This window comes from Stegostoma tigrinum, chromosome 7 (assembly GCF_030684315.1).
Source record: "Stegostoma tigrinum isolate sSteTig4 chromosome 7, sSteTig4.hap1, whole genome shotgun sequence".
Classification (NCBI taxonomy): Eukaryota; Metazoa; Chordata; class Chondrichthyes; order Orectolobiformes; family Stegostomatidae; genus Stegostoma; species Stegostoma tigrinum.
Window position 1 is genome coordinate 98692484 of NC_081360.1, and position 17088 is coordinate 98709571.

Sequence of the window (17088 nt, forward strand, 5' to 3'; positions counted from 1 at the left end):
TTAAAGAGGAGATAGACAGATTCTTCATCTGGAATGGGTTAAAGGCTGGAGGATTGAATGCAGGTCGGAGGATCGGGTGCAGGTCGGAGGATAGAGTGCAGGCCTGAGGATCGAGTGCAGTCCAGAGAATCAAGCGTGGGTTGGAGGATCAAGCACGGGTCGGAGGATCGAGTGTGGGTTGGAGGATCAAATGTGGGCCGGAGGATCGAGTGCTGGCCAGAGGATTGAGCGCGAGTCGGATGATCGACAGTGGGTCAGAGGATCAAGGGTGGGCTGGAGGATCGAGCATGGGTCGGAGGATCGCCCACAGGCTGGATGATTGAGTGCAGGCTGAAGGATCAAGTGCGGGTCAGAGGATTGAGCGTGGGTCGAAGGATTGAGCAGGGGCCGGAGGATCGAGCGTAGGCTGGAGGATCAAGTGCCGGTCGGAGGATCGAGCGTAGGCCGGAGGATCAAGTGCCGGTTGGAGGATCGAGCGTAGGCTGAGTCGGTGGTGGCTTGGCAGCGAGACCAATCCGGTGAGGCAACAGTGGTCTTTGTCCTTCCTGGGCCCCAATTCCTGGTGATTGGTGATTGATTCGGCAGAGAGAGTGGGCCTTCCTCCCATCCTGGTTGCCCTGGTATTGGGAGTGTCGGCGGTGGCACGGGTCCTCTGGGCGGGACTCATGGGCCGGCCTAGTCTCCAGGCTGTCGCTGGGCCCAGGCACCTGCACCGTGACTGAACATTCCAGGCACCTTTATGGAGGTGGGGCTTTGGCTTCTGAGATCTGGGCATTCTTACTCCCCTTCACTTTTTGACTCTGTTAAATGTTTAATTCTGGTTTTGTAACCATGATGGTGGCAGGAAATGTGACTGTGTGCACTTTTCACTGAACTTATATTCCGACACTATGGCAATCAAATCTAATTCAATTGGTTGTATAAATGAGAAAAGCAGTGGGCCCAGCACTGATCCTTGCGGCACACCATTGGTCATAGGTGGCTACAAGAGAAAACAGGGCCATCTAATGAATTGCTCCTAACATTGCTGGCATTGTGTAATTACGTTATGATAAAGGCTAATAAATTCTAGCTCACATTACCAGCAGGGTGATTGTAATCAAGTTCAGAGAGCTCAGGTGTTGATCAAATTTAGTCCTGTCTGTTTGCAGGCCTGAGGGAGCAGATGAATTATTAAATGTTTTTCTCAGACACTATTATATTTGCTTGAGCATAAATAACTGAAGAGGGACCGCAAGGCCAGCCAGCAGGGTTCTGTGTTGGCAGCAGAATGGCCAACTCCAGTCTGCAGGGGAATGTACAGATTGGACAGGGGCCAGGCACAGAGGAGCACAGGACTAAAATACGCAAAAAACGCTTTCTTTTATCCTTGGTTCAAAGGTGTTACTGTCTGGCCCAGCTATTCCTAATTACCTGGGAGAAAGTGGCAAAGAACTGTCTTCTGGGACTGCTGTAGTAGGGACACTCGCAGTGCCTTGAGGAGCAGCCTGCCAGGATCTCGGCCCAGTGACAGTAATAGAGTTCCGGACTGATGTTCTCTCTGATTATTCCTTCTCACACTCATGACCGTCAATGCGTCCTTACGCTAATGAGCAAATACAGACCTTCTGAGGGTCGTCAGCCATTGAGCTTAAGGATAACATTGGTCAGGATGTTCTGTGGCTTTGGAAGTGAAATTTATTCTGATTGCATGATATTCTAGAGAGGACAGTAATAGAATCATAGAGTCATACATCATGGAAACAAACCCTTTGGTCTAACCAGTCCACACCAACTATAACCTCAAACTAATCCAGTCCCATCTGTCTGTGCTTGATCCATATCCCTCCAAACTTGTCCTATTCATGAATTTATCCAAATATCTTTCAAATGTTATAACTCCACCATTTCCTCTGGAAATTCAATCCACTCACAAGCTACTCTGTGCTTTAAGCTTTCTCCTCTCAGCTTAAAATTATGGCCTCTAATTTTGAATTCCTCCATCTTGGGGAAAAGACCTTTGCTATTTATCTTATCTATGCTCCTCATGATTTTATAAACTTCTATAAGATCACCCCTCAGCCTCATATGCCCCAGTGGAAAATGTCCCAGCCTATCCACCCTCTCCTTAGAACCCAAACTCTCCATTCCCAGTCAAATCCAGGTAAATCTTTCCTGATCCGTGTCCAGCTTACCAACATCTTCCCTACAACAGTGTAGTCAGGACTGGGCACTGCTTCAGAAGACAACTCATCAAAGTCCTATACAATGTCAATATGTTGCCCTAACTCCTCTCCTCAAAGGTTGCTTTGCAAATTCTGAGTGTGGTAAGATGTGTGGGGGAGCTATAGTGGTAATGTCATTGGGTTAGTAATTCAGAATGGCCTGCATAATGTGCTGGGATCATGGGTATAAATTCTGCCAAGGTAGATGATGGAATTTGAATTCAATAAAATGTCTGGAATTAAAAGCCAGCTGAATACCAAACATTGCTTTAAAACTCTACTGGTTCACTAATTTTCTTTGATAAGCAGGGGAGCCTCATTAAAATTATACACCCTACACATTACACCACATGTAGACTAAATCTGAAGAAGTAATGCCAGGCTTGTTATGGTCACACTGTTTCTCTCCCCACAGATGCTGTCAGACTTGCTGAGTTTCTCAGCATTCTCTGTGTGGGTTTCAGAAAGAGTTGTCAGAGTGAGAGCCTCAGGCTAAAATCCTGCAAAGATGTGTTCAAGCACATTGTGAAACATTAAATCCCGATTTATTTATTAAATTCATTAATAATCTGGAATTTAAAGCTGGTCTAAAGGTGACCATGTTGCAAAAACTCCACCTTCTTCAATAATGTTCTTCAGGGAAGGAAACTGCCATCCTTACCTGGTCTGGCCTACATGTGATTCGAGACCCACAGCAATATGGTTGATTCTCAACTGCCCTCTGGGCAATTAGGGATGGGCAATGAATGCTGCCGGGCCAGTCATGCTCTCATTCCGTTAATGAATAAAAAAAAAGACATAAGAGCACAGGAAGAGGGCATTCAGGTCAACAGGACCGTGTTAATGGCCCATGAATCTTCTCCCACCTATACTGCACCACACTTAATCAATATGGTGATGATAATGTTTTGCATTGACATAGTACTGTTAAGGCATGACAACATTGCAGGATAATTACCGGACAAAACCTGATACTGACTGAGTTTTTGTAAGAAAATACTTGGAATGCTAATCTTTCTTTTTCTCCCTTTCTCACTGATTTCGTCCTGACCACTGAATTTGCTCCTGTATTGAGATTTGCATTCCTGATCACACAGAATGTGACAATCTGTTGAAAGGTAAGGACGTGTCATTTCTTTGGACATGAAATTTTCCTAGAGCTGTTCCTGCACAAGAACATCAAATTTCCAGGAAGTTTGTGTGTGTGTTTGCATGTGCACACTTGTGTGAGTGTGTGTGTCTGTGTGTGTGTGTGTTTGTCAGTGTGTGTACATGCATGCATATGCGCGCGTGTGTGTGTGTGTGTGTATATGTATGTATGTATGTATGTGTGTGTGTGTGTGTGCGCGTGTGAGCGCGTGTGAGCAAGCATGTGCATGTCATTTTTAAAGAAGAGACATACTGGACTTGAAACATTAACTCAGCTCCTCTGTCTCTTGATGCTGCCTGACTTGCTATGTTTCGCCAGTATTCTCTCTGTTTGTTTCAGATTTCCAACATCTGCAGTATTTTGCCTTTATTCAAGCTTATGATGGAGGTGTTAATTACATCACAGCCGGAGCACAGTGTGGAGTTCTGGTGCCCACACTATAGAAAGGATGTGAATGCCCTAGAGAGGGTGCAGAAGAGATTCACTAGAATGTTGCCAGGATTCAGCTATAAAGAGAGATTAAATTGGCTTGGATTGTTTTCCTTAGAGGAAAGAAGGCTGACGAAGGGACCTGATTGGAGTGTACAAGTTTATGAGTGCCATAGAAGTAACAGCATGGTGGTTCAGTGTTTGCACTGTTGTCCCATGACACCAGAGACCTGCATTCAATTCCACCCTCAGGTAACTGTCTGTGTGGAGTTTGTACGTTCTCTGTGTGTCTGCATGGGTTTCCTCTGGGCGACCCAGTTTCCTCCCACAGTCCGAAGGTGTGCAGGTTAGGTGGATTGCTCGTGCTAAATTGCCTACAGTGTCCAGGGATGTGTACGTGAGGTGAAATAGCCATGGGAAATGTGAGGTTACAGGGATGTGGTGGGTCAGTGTGGAATGGCCTGCTTTCACACTGTAGGGAGTCTATTCTATTCCGTTCAGAGAAAGAAACTGTTCCTCATAGCAGAAGGATCAATAAGCAGGGCATAGACGTAAGGAAAGGGCAGAAGGATTAGAGAGATTGAGTCCAAATCTATAGGGCACTGGTGACAGGAGAATGATATAAAAGAACCTAAGGGGCAAACATTTCATGAAGAGGGTGGTGTGGGTATGGAATGAGCTGCCAGGATGTGGTAGAGCCTGGTGTGATCACAGCATTTTAAAGATATTTGGATGGTTACATGAGTAGGAAGGGTATAGAGGGAAGTGGGCCAATGCTGGCAAATATGGCTGTACTGCTTTTCAACCACAGAGTGGTCAATATTCGGAGCTTTCCATCTGAAAGTGCAGCAGACAGGTAACCATCACAACATTTAATAAAGATGCAAATGACCCATGAGCCAAGTGCTGGAATATGGGAGAGGCGTTGATGACCAGCATGGATGCAGGGAGATGAAGGGCCTCTTTCCGTGCTGTAAAAGCCCGATGTCTCCAGTTGCCTGCTGCACAACATTGACATTTTGCGAGAGGGTCAGTAGTTCAGCCAAGACAATTTTATTTAAAATGAGTGTCTAATCAGACACTCAGGCCATGATTGAGAAGATAATGAAATCTGACTGCACCATTGCACTAAGAGCTGTACGATTTCCATCTCAGCTCTTAATGAATGCAAGTCATTGAGATGCTGTAGAATTCCTTTGATTTAATGCAGAACCCTGTACGGTAATTGATTTTGATGGCAGTGTGACTTGGAACAGCCTGTTTTTTCAATTGCTGAAAAAGGCAGAGAATGAACAGGGTTTTCCTTGTTTTGGGGGGGCGGGAGGGACAGGGTGGGGTATGAGGCAGCCAATGCTTTAAGGCTTAAACAAAAGTACCCCTTTAATGGGCATTCAGACCAGTTCTGGATCGACTGAAGGGCATCCTGTAATAAATGGCTGTGTGCCCGTACTCACAGGGCTGCCTGGTGAACTCAGCCCCCTGCACCATTCTGTTGTAGGATGCCCAGCCCGAGGCGCTTAAACTCCTCCCCAGCTGGCCATTGTCAATCTTTTTTTTAAAGAAAATGCCCTTTCACGGGATGTGGGCATCTCTAATATAGAAACATAATAAAGTGCAGGAGTAGGCCATTCGACCCTTAGAATCTGCTCCACAACTCAATGCTTATCCAACTGTGCACACTTTCTCCCCAGCCCCTTCTCTCTCCTTAGCCCTAAGAACCATCTCTATCGCCTTCATCAATATTTTGGCCTCAACTATTTTCTGTGGTAGTGAATTCCACAGACTCAGCACTTGCAGGGTGAAGGCATTTCTCCTCATCTCAGTCCTAAATGGCCTACCTTTAAACTGTGACTCCTGGTTCTGCACTCCCCAGCCATCAGGAACATCCTTCCTGCATTTACCCTGCCTATGTTTCTATGATATCCCTCTCATTCTTCTCCACTCCAGTGAATGTAGTCCTAACCAATCTAGTCTCTCTCATAAGTCAGTTCTGCTATCATAGGGCCAACATGCCTTGCCAATTCCTGGGCGCCCTTGAGAATGTGGTAGTGAACTGCATCCTTGAATCATTACAGCCTGAATCTGCCTCTTAATGAACATAACTGGCTTCCTGACTCATAGGACAGAGTAGCCCTATTGGGACCCAAAGCCACTTCACAAAATAGGCTATAGATAACACAGTGTAGAGCTGGATGAACACAGCTGGCCAAGCAGCATCAGAGGAGCAGGAAAGCTGAGGTTTCACCTGCACATCTGCCAATGTGGTATACTGCATCCGCTGTTCCTGTTGTGGCTTCCCCTGCATTGGGGAAACCAAGCGGAGGCTTGCGGACCGCTTTCCAGAACACCTTCACTCAGTTCACAATAAACAACTGCACCCCTCAGTCGCCAACCATTTCAACACCCCCTCCCATTCCTCAGACGACATATCCATCCTGGGCCTCCTGCAGTGCCATAATGATGCCACCCGTAGGTTGCAGGAACAGCAGCTAATATTCCGCTTGGGAACCCTGCAGCCCAATGGTATCAATGTGGATTTCACCAGCTTCAAAATCTCCTCTCCCGCTACTGCATCCCAAACCCGGCCCAGCTCGTCCCCTCCCCCCACTGCATCCCCAAACCAGCCCAGCTTGTCCCCGCCTCCCTAACCTGTTCTTCCTCTCACCTATCCCCTCCTCCCACCTCAAGCCCCACCCCCATCTCCTACCTACTGACCGCATCCCGCCCCCTTGACCTGTCCGTCCTCCCTGGACTGACCCATTTCCTGCCTAACTCCCCGGTTTTTCCGGGGGCAGGGTGTGAGGGATGAGTTGCAGGATATGCAGGAGACACGGTCGATGGCGTTCACACCACTGCAGGGGGGGGATGTTGCGGTCCTTGAAGAATGAGGACATCTGGGATGTATGGGAGTGGAATGCCTCACCCTGGGAGCAGATGCGGTGGAGGCGATGGAATTGGGAATAGGGGATGGCCTTTTTGTAGGAAGGTGGGTGAGAGGAGGTGTATTCTAGGTAGCTGTGGGAGTCCTTGGGCTTGAAATGAACATCGGTTTCGAGGTGGTTGCCTGAGATGGAGACAGAGAGGTCCAGGAAGGTGAGGGAGGTGTTGGAGATGGTCCAGGTGAACTTAAGGTTGGGGTGGAAGGTGTTGGTGAAGTGGATGAGCTGTTTGAGCTCCCCTTGGGAGCATGAGGTGGTGCCGATACAGTCATCAATGTAACGGAGGAAGAGGTGGGGTTTGGGGCCAGTGTAGGTGCGGAAGAGGGACTGTTCCATATAACCTGCAAAGAGGCAGGCATAGCTTGGGGCCATGTGGGTACGCCTCCCTCTCTCTCCCTATTAATTTCAGAACCACTTGCCCCTCCCCCATTTCTGAAGAAGGGTCTAGGCCCGAAATGTCAACCTTCCTGCTCCTATGATGCTGCTTGGCCTGCTGTGTTCATCCAGATCTACAACTTGTTATCTCGGATTCTCCAGCATCTGCAGTTCCTACTATCTCACAAAAAAAGGCTCCTGTGGGCCAGGACAAATAACTTTGCCTCCACCTTTGTCAGGATTTGAGCATTTCACACAATTATGTGTAAGGAAAATAGGAGAGAGAAAAGATAAGAGGAATGAAGGGAGGGAGATATGGAATGGTGAAGCAAGGAATCAATAAACAGAATGTGAAGGGAAACGTAAGGAAAATAAGCAGGACCAAGAACTTTAGAAGGGATGTATTCAATGAAAGAAGAACAAGTAAAAAAATTAACAGAGGTTACCTATCCACATTTCAATAGAGAATAAGAAGGAAACCTATGCTTAACATGCTGAGGATCTTGAAGAAGTAATCTGAAGGGTTAGAATACACATTACTGGAAGCATGATCAAATGCTGTAGTTCTTTGATACAAGCAAAAACAGGAATCTCTGGAGGAACTCAGTGGGTCTGGCCGTGAAAAGAGAAACAGAGTTAACGTTCCAAGTCCAATATGAATCTTCTTCATGGTGGTTCCAGATGTCTGTGCCCATAGTGGCCATGTGTTTGTTAAAGTCTTCATTGTCGGTGGTTCAGGTTCGTTCCTCATGGCTATGGCAGCAAAATGGCGGCTGTGGGTGGGAATTTTAGTGGCGATGGCTTCAGTGACAGCTTCAGCATTGATAACTTGGTGGGTCCAGTCTGCCCCTCCAGGCCATGGTGACAATACGGTGTTAGCTTCAGTGGTTGCAGCTTGGTGAGTCCAGTTCAGATACCCTGGCTTTGGCAGCCTCAGGAGCGGTCTGGGGACAGCATCCCACATCCACTCTATAAACCCAGATTGCCTTGGAGGGAACAAAAGGTTTGCCTTTTCCTAAGTTTGTTTCAGTTATTCATTTGTATAATTTCTGCAATTAAAATGGCACAGAATTGTGGCGACTTATATACATGTCACTGCATTTTCATAATTGAATGGAATAGCGTTTATTGTCATATCCACGCAAATGAGTGCTGTGAAAAGTTTGTATTAGAACATAGAACATAGAACAGTACAGCACAGTACAGGCCCTTCAGCCCACAATGTTGTGCTGACCTATTATCCTACTCTAAAAATGTGGCCTCTTGCACTGTCTTAGGTAATGGGTACCTAGGTACAGATACATTAAGTGTTGTGGTGGAACTGAAAAAGCAAATCAGAAGGACGAGCATGGGAATGCAAGGTTTGACAATTTAGAATGACAATTAAAAACTGCCTTTAAGTACTCAAGTTGTAGCCCTTTTCACTGAGACCGTGCCCAACAGGCTTCAGAACGGGAGGACTGGCTGTCTCCATGCGGTGGTCCCCATCCAGTAATCGCCTTGAAGACTGGTCTCCCTGGCCAACCTGGGCTTGCTCCCGCTCCCGTTCCCGCTCCCAGCTCGGCCCGCGCTCGCTCTGCTCCTGCTCCCGCTCCCAGCTTGGCCCGCGCTCGCTCTGCTCCCGTTCCCATCTCAGCCCGCGCTCGCTCTGCTCCCGTTCCCATCTCAGCCCGCGCTCGCTCTGTTCCCGCTCCCAGCTCGGACCGCGCTCACTCTGTTCCCGCTCCGAGCCCGGCCCGCGCTCACTCTGCTCCCCTTCCCGCTCCCAGATTGGCCTGCGCTCGCTCTGCTCCTGCTCTCAGCTCGGCCCGCGCTCGCTCTGCTCCCACTCCCAGCTCGGCCCGCGCTCACTCTGCTCCCACTCTGCTTGCAGTTCGGTCCGCGCTCGCTCTGCTCTCACTCCCAGCTTGGCCCGCGCTCGCTCTGCTCCTGCTCCCGCTCCCAGCTCGGTCCGCGCTTGCTCTGCTCCCACTCCGCTTGCAGCTCGCTTCCAGGACTCGGCCCCTCCAGCTGCAACTCATTTCCCTCGGCGGGCTGGTCTTGGATTCCATTCCCTATTTCCTCCCGAATTGGGCCTACTCTAGGAGGACTGACATATGAAGAGGGACTGGAATGGTTTGGACTACATTCACTGGAGCTTAGAACAATGTGAGGGGTCTCATAGACAGGGTACTTTTATCGAGTTAGAAGTTTGGGGATGAGGACGGGAAGAAAAACTGCAGCAAGAGGGGGACAGAGAAGGGAAGAGGCAAAGGAGCTGGCGAGCAGAGGAGTTCTGGCTGGAGTCTCTTACTTTGCTGCCATCTTTACCAGAAGAAGTGGCAATAAGTTGCTACTGTATTATCAGAGCTTGGGGCCCCAGCTCTTCTACAGCAATGGAGCAGTCCTAGCGCTGACTCATGGCCATTGCTGCTGAGGTGAGGTTGGGCTCCTGGTGTCCGGATTAGATTCATGGAAACAGCGGAGGATGTATGTTTGGGCCCAAAGTGTGATCCGGCAGCATCAGCGGCTGTGGCATCAGTGAGGTGGGCCCAAAGCATGCTCATGGCGATGGTGGAGTTTGGGCCAGTGTGGTACTTGGCCGTATTTTTGGCATCTGCATTGGCGAGGGCATCAGTGAAAGCAAGATAGAGCTGAAGAGTATGGCACCACGAAGGGGTTTCATGCCTGTCCATTAGCCCCATGGCCAGTGGCATTTAACAAGAAGGTCTGTAGAGTTGAACCCATTTTCTTTATTTCTTCATTTTCCTGCCGTTAAATACTACGTTTTGGTTTATTTTTCTGGGTTTTAAGACGTGCCGGAGAGTGGCAACACAATGCAATGCTTTTCACTCTATTTTGTAACAAAATACATGTGACAATAAATAAACCAAATCAACAAATAAATAAGTCAGAATGAATAGCCAATTATTTCAGGCTGAGATTAGGACAAATTTCGTCATTCAAAATGTTGCAAAGCTTTAGAGTTCCCACCACTGCAGTTGACAACATCAAATTCTGTTAATTAAATAACTGTTAATTTAGAAATAACTGGTATGAGCCATGATGAGCATGAATCAACCAGATTGTTATAAAGCTCAATGATTCACTCATGTCCGTTCAGAAAGTTCATCGAAATCTTTGTGTTTCCAAAACCAAAGCAATGCGGCTGACTCCTAATGGCCTGGCGAGCCACTACCTTTATTTACATGATCATTGCCCCTTTTTCATGGCAAATAGGAATGGGTAATGAATGTTGGCCTTGGCAGTAACACCCACATCCTGTGAATAAATACCGACAAAAACCATCTTGTGCAAAAGACGGGAATGCAGACCACTCGAACCCACATAAATCAGGTGGAGATTGTTGCTGAGGAACAAGGCTTTTATTTGTCTTGAAGATTTTGTTTCCTCCATTTTCCTGTTGGTTCGATGCGGTCCAGAATGAAATATCACAGGGACAAAGACACTGGCATTGCACCAGCTGTGTTGCAAACACAGCCATAGTGCTTCATGTATGAATACTTAATGCATCTCTGTCTACCTACTCTGGCAACACAGCACATCTTGACGAAATGGTGAGGAGCTTAAAGTGGGAGCCAGACAGTGATTAAAATCCACTCAACTGAAAAACAACATAGCACATTGAGTACAAGCCTTTCATGTGGGAACAGCAAATCCAGCAGTGAAGCTATGTGAAGTAAATGTTGGATAAAGTATGAATGAAAATATTGTGAATTTGTTTATAGCATGGGGGTCTCCTGCTCCCAGCTCAACTACACACCCCCCTCCCAATATTCTTTGCATCTGAATCATAGAATCCCAACAGTGGAGAAACAGGCCCTTCAGCCCAACACGTCCACACCGACCCTCACAGCATCCCACCCAGACCCACCCGGACTATTCTACACATCCCTGAACACGACAGACAATTTAGCATGGCCAATCCGCCTCACCCGCACATCTTTGGGCTGTGGAAGGAAGCCCACACAGACACGGGGAGAATGTACAAACTCCAAACACAGTTGCCAGAATCGAACCCGGGTCCCTGGCACCTTGAAGCAGCAGTGCTAACCACTGAGACACTGTGCTTGGGGGTCGAGCTTTTTCTTAAAATAAAACCAGAAATTCCTGGAGAAACTCAGCGTGTCTGGCATCATATGTGGAGAGAGAGCCAGAGTTGGTGGTTTGAGTCCAGCTGATTTGTTGTTCTGCAGATGTTTCGTTACCGTGCTCGGTAACATCCTCAGTGCTGCCTCCGATGAAGCGTCGGTGTGTTTTCCCGCCTGGTTTTTAAACTCTGGGGTCCATTGAGATGGATGGCCTAAGCCTGGTTTTCCTTTGCGATGGAGTGTATATGGGGTCGTGTTCTATGTGTTTATTAACGGCTTTCTTTAGGGAGTGCCATGCTTCTAGGAATTCCCGTGCTTGCCTCTGCCTAGTTTCCTTCCTGTTTGTCTGATGTCGTGTTTCTCACAGTCTCTGCAGGGGAACTTATAGATGACATTGGTCCTGTCCATGGCGGGGAATGGGTCTTTAGTTTGGGTTAGCAGTTGTCCTTGGGTTGACGTGGGCTTGCGAACCACTCTGATGCCTAGCGGTCACAGGAGTCTTGTGGTTAGTTCTGATCTGTTCCAGATGTAAGGTAGGGTGATGAGTGTGTCGGGGCGTGTGGATGCACCCCAATGTCATCTTCAAGATCCCCTGCAGAGACTGTGAGAAACACTACATCAGACAAACAGGAAGGAAACTAACAGCAAGAGCACATGAACCCCAACTGGCTACAAAAAGGCACGACCAATGATCACTCATCTCAATCCACATGGACAAGGAGGACCACCATTTCGACTGGGACAACACCAAAATCCTGGGACAGGCTAGGCAGAGTCAGGATGGGAATTCCTAGAAGCCTGGCACTCCATGACGAAAGCCCTCAATAAACACATAAAATTCAACCTCATACGCACTCCAGTGCGAAGGAAAACCGGAAGTGAGGCAATCCAGCTTAACGGATCCCAGAGTTTAAAACCAGGCGGGAAAACACATCGAAAGCTGCACTGAGGATGTTACCCAGCGTGGTAATGAAAGTCTGTGGAACAACAAACCAGCTCAGCGAACCAGCCAACCTCAACACCTACAACCCCAGCTACAAATCTACTCCAAAACCATAGGTTTGAGTCTGGCATGAACCTTCTTCAATCTTAGAAAGTAATTCTTTGATGCAATGTGGCTGTCACTGACCAGACCAGCAGTTATTACTCATCCCTAGCTGCCCTGGAGAAGGTAGTGGTTAGCTGTCTTTGCTGAACGCTGGTGGCACAACAGCTAACACATCTGCTTCACGGTGCTCGGGATCCTGGGTTCAATTCTAGCATCAAGTGACTGTGTGAAGCTTGCGTGCTCTCCTCATGTCTGCGAGGGTTTCCTTCCACTGTCCAAAGATGTGGGCTGGCCATGAGAGATACCAGTTTATAGTGATGAGGTGGGGAACTGCTCTTCAGAGGCTTGTGGGGGCTGAGTGGCCTCTGCCTGCACTGAAGGGATTCTATGAATCACAGAAATATTCTAGCACAGATGACGGCCATTCAGCCCATTGTGCCTTCACTGGCTGTGTATCTAGTGCTGATTCCCTGTCTTTTCCCTATACTGTTACACACTATTTCTACCCAAATAACTATGCAATTCTCTCTTGAATGCCTGAGTTGAACCTGCCTACTCCACATTTCCAGGCAGTGCATTATAGGCCCCAGCTAATCTCTGTTAGAAAGTGTTTCTTACACCCTTGCTTCACTTACCCATCACTTTAAATCTGTGACCTCTCATTATTTCTCATTTTACATTTTCTACTTATCTGCTCTGTCAAGCCTGATCATGATGTTGAAAAGCTCTATCAAATCTCCTATCAGCCTTCTTCTCCCCAGAGAGAATACTCCCAACTCCTTCAATCTATTCTCATCACTGAAGGTTCTCTTTCTTGTAAATCACTTCTGTACTCTCTCTGATACATTAACATCTTTTCTCTCATGAGGTGCCCTCAACATTGCTCCAGCTGAGGTCTAACAAGTTCAGCATCACACCCCTATTCTTGTATTCTGTGCTTCTATTAATAATGCCGGGTTGAAATGCTGCAGTCCATGTGCTGTAGATAGACCCACAATGCTATTAGGGACTGTGTTTCAGAATTTTGACCCAACTGGCAGTGAAGGAAGAGTGATGCAATTCCAAATTGGAGTAGAATGTCTCATAGAGGGGAACTTCCAAATCAAGGTGATTCCATGTTTCTGCTGCCCTTGTTTAGAATAGGTGGAACATTGCAGCACAGTACAGGGCCTTCAGCCCTCCGTGTTGTGCCAACCTGTCATACCGATCTCAAGCCCATCTAAACTACACTATTCCATGTACGTCCATATGCTTATTCAATGATGACTTAAATGTACCTAAAGTTGGTGAATCTACTAACGTTGCAGGCAAAGCGTTCCATTCCCTTACTACTCTCTGAGTAAAGAAACTACCTCTGACATCTGTCCTATATCTTTCACCCCTCAGTTTAAAGCTATGCCCCTTCGTGCTTGCCATCACCATCCTAGGAAAAAGGCTCTCCCTATCCACCCTATCTAACCGTCTGATTATTTTATGTTTCACTTAAGTCACCTCTCAACCTTCTTCTCTCTAATGAAAACAGCCTCAAGTCCCTCAGTTTGTTTAGATGGTCGTGCTTGTGGGATTGAAAGATGCTTACAAAGGAACATTGGTTTGTTGCTGTAATGCATTGTGTAGATGATACACACTGATGCCACTGTGTGTGCGTGTGCATGTGTGTACGTGTGTGCGTGTGTTAGTTGTGATGGGAATGAATGTTGAAGATGGTGCGTAGCATACCAATCAAAGGGCCTGCTTTGCCCTGGATGATGTCAACTTCATTCAAGTGTGATACAGCTGCATGTAAAAAGAATTCAAAATCTTTGCTGTGGCCCACCCAGGGAGTTATAAAAACGGGAACAGATTCAGTCCTCCTGACTTGGATGTAGCAACTAACTGTAAAAATATCCATCAGCAATGTTTATCTTGCCTTGAGGCTGGGATGCAGAGGAGGTTCACTAGGTTGATTTTACAGTTGAGAGTCAAGGAGAGATTGAGTAGCCCGGGACTATACTCACTGGAATTTAGGGGAATGAGGGGGATTTTACAGAAACATATAAAATTTCGAGGGGAATAGATAAGATAGAAGCAGGAAGGTTATTTCCACTGGTAGGTGAAACTGGAAGTAGGAGGCACGGCCTCAAAATAAGGGGGAGCAGATGTGGGACTGAGCTGAGGACGAACTTCTTCACCCAATGGACTGTGAATCTTTGGAATTCCCTGCCCAGAGAAGCAGTTGAGGATTCCTCATTGATTGTTTTTAAGGAAAAGCCAAATAGATTTTTGAACAGTTGAGGAATTAAGAGTTACGGTGAGCAGGCAGGTAAATGAAGCTGAATCTACGAAAAGGTTAACCATGACCCTATTGAATGGTCGAGCAGGGTCAATGGGCCAGATGGCCCACTCCTGCTCATTTTTCTTTTCTTATGTTGAGAGCAAGTTTATGCATCCAGCAGAGGGTAGTTTAGAGTTACCCACGTTGCTGCGGGTCTGCAGTTATGTGTAGGCCCGACCAGGTAACGAAGACAGATTTTCTTCCTTCAACCAGATGAGATTTTTTGACACTTGACAATGTCGCCATTCAGCTAACTTTTCTTTAATTCTGGATTTTTAAGGAAAGCAAATTGCTGAATCTGAAGGCATTTCCCCAGAACAATTCCTTCTTGTACTAGACTAGAAGTTAAGTGACACTACCACCACATCATAAATATTTGAGAGGACTTTGTAGCTGCACAGGACAGAGCTATGAGTATATGAAAAATGGCAGTGAGGGATTCAAACACAATTATAAGGATTTGAAACCAAATATAAGGATATGAAATTTGAAATGTTGCTTGCATTGAGCAATGTAGGTCTGCAAGCACAAGGCAAATGGACCTCTGGGAGTTAGGAAAAGTGGAGAAAATTTTGGATGAGTTTAAATGTAACATCAACGTAAAACACTATTGATGGGATTTGAGCAACTTTGCAAAATTACCTTTAAGGAAAGAAAAAGCAGCATTGGTGTAATTTGATCTTACGTGATGTTTGTAAAACAGACCTATCCCTAAGAAGCCACAGTTCCTGATTCTCAGAAGTCAAATATTTAACAGGGAGTAGGAGATCATCTTCCTTGCTTCTCAGCATTACTCAAAGCCAGAATGAACCTTTAGTTCAGTGAAATAAAATGTTTAACTTTCAGTTACTTAATCCGAAGTTTTGATCTGAAGAAAAATATTGCAATTATATCCATTGTGATTATTATGCCCTCTGCATTTTCCAAAGTGCCTGATGTGCACTATATATGGATCAGTAGCTCACTGCCTCATTTGGTTAAAACATGTACAGCCTTTCTGCTAAAACTTGACTATTGTAATGCAAAACTAAAGAAAAAAAGGGGGGCAAAAAACCTTGCACTTAGGTAGAGCCCTTCATCACCCCGTACTTTATGGCCTGTTAACTACTCTTGAGGGGTAACTTAAGTTGTAATGCAAAAAATCCTGCAGAACTCAGCAAACTGCGTTCAACAGCACCGTTCAAAACTGACCTTTACAGCCTAGAAGGATAAGTACAACCGGCAAGTTGGAGTTACACTGCCAGTTCCCAATCAAGACAAGTGCCACTCTGACTTGGAACTCTACCAACATTATAGAGGAAATCTGGGGACTACCTCCATACCACTACTGTCAGCATACCGACACTATCTGGACTGCAGCAGTTCATGAAGGTGGTTTGCCACAACTTTCTCAAGAGCATTTAGAGGTGAGGAAAAACTGCTGGCCTTGCCAGTGACATGAAAGAATAAAGCAGCAGTGAGGTTTACAAAACAGCGAGGAGACAAAAGGCCAAGTTATACAGAGAGGGCTTCAGAAGACACAGGATGAAGAAATTGACATGGGGTCTCTCTCTGTTGGGTCACAATCCATCAAATGCAACACATAGACCCTTAACAACTGTGGCAACAACAAGATTGTGCTCAGTAGAGTCAAGACCTTCGGGAGACATTGCAGCACGGTGTTAGAAAACTTCAAAAAGAACCAGGCCAAGGTGCGCAGAAGTGAGAATGTCAAAGAGGAACCAATTCATCCCAAAGATGTTCCTCCAAGGGGTCTTTGTGATTGCTGTTCTTAGAAGTCCATTGATTACCGGCAAGCAACGTGATTGCTTCTGTGAAGATTGCAACAAAATTGAAACATATTTATGCTACATTTCAAATGTGTTCTTACCAACGTTATGAGCAACTTTTTAAAATTCATTCACAATTATGGGCATCACTGGCTAGGCCAACATTTATTGTCCATCCCTAATTGCCTAATTGTAAAGGGGCAACCGGGTGTGGAATCACATGTAGTCCAGACCGGGTAGGGATGGTAGTTTCCTTCCCTAAAGGATGTTAGTGAACCAGATGGATTTTTCTGACAAGAAGCTTTGGATTCATGGTCATCATTAGACTCTTAATTCCAAGTGTTTTTAAAATTAATTACAAATTCCACAATTGGCAGTGGGGGGATTGAACATAAATTACCAGAATCTCGAGATTAACAACCCAGCAATAGCTTCTTGCTATTGAGGGAGGGCAGCGTAGGTTCACGAGGTCAATTCCCGGAATGGCGGGCCTATCATATGTTGAAAGATTGGAGCGACTGGGCTTGTATACACTTTAGTTTAGAAGGATGAGAGGGGATCTGATTGAGACATATAAGATTATTAAGGGATTGGACACTCTGGAGGCAGGAAGCATGTTTCCGCTGATGGGTGAGCCCAGAACAAGAGGACACAGTTTAAAAATAAGGGGTAGGCCATTTAGAACAGAGTTGACAAAAAACTTCTTCACCCAGAGAGTGGTGGATATATGGAATGCTCTGCCCCAGAAGGCAGTGGAGGCCAAGTCTCT

The 17088-nt window shown here is 46.4% G+C and overlaps 1 pseudogene; it reads left to right on the forward strand.

Moving 5' to 3' along the window:
- Nucleotides 1-12650: 12650 nt before the first annotated feature.
- LOC125454292 (small nuclear ribonucleoprotein Sm D2-like) lies at nucleotides 12651-16431 on the forward strand (annotated as a pseudogene).
- Nucleotides 16432-17088: the final 657 nt, after the last annotated feature.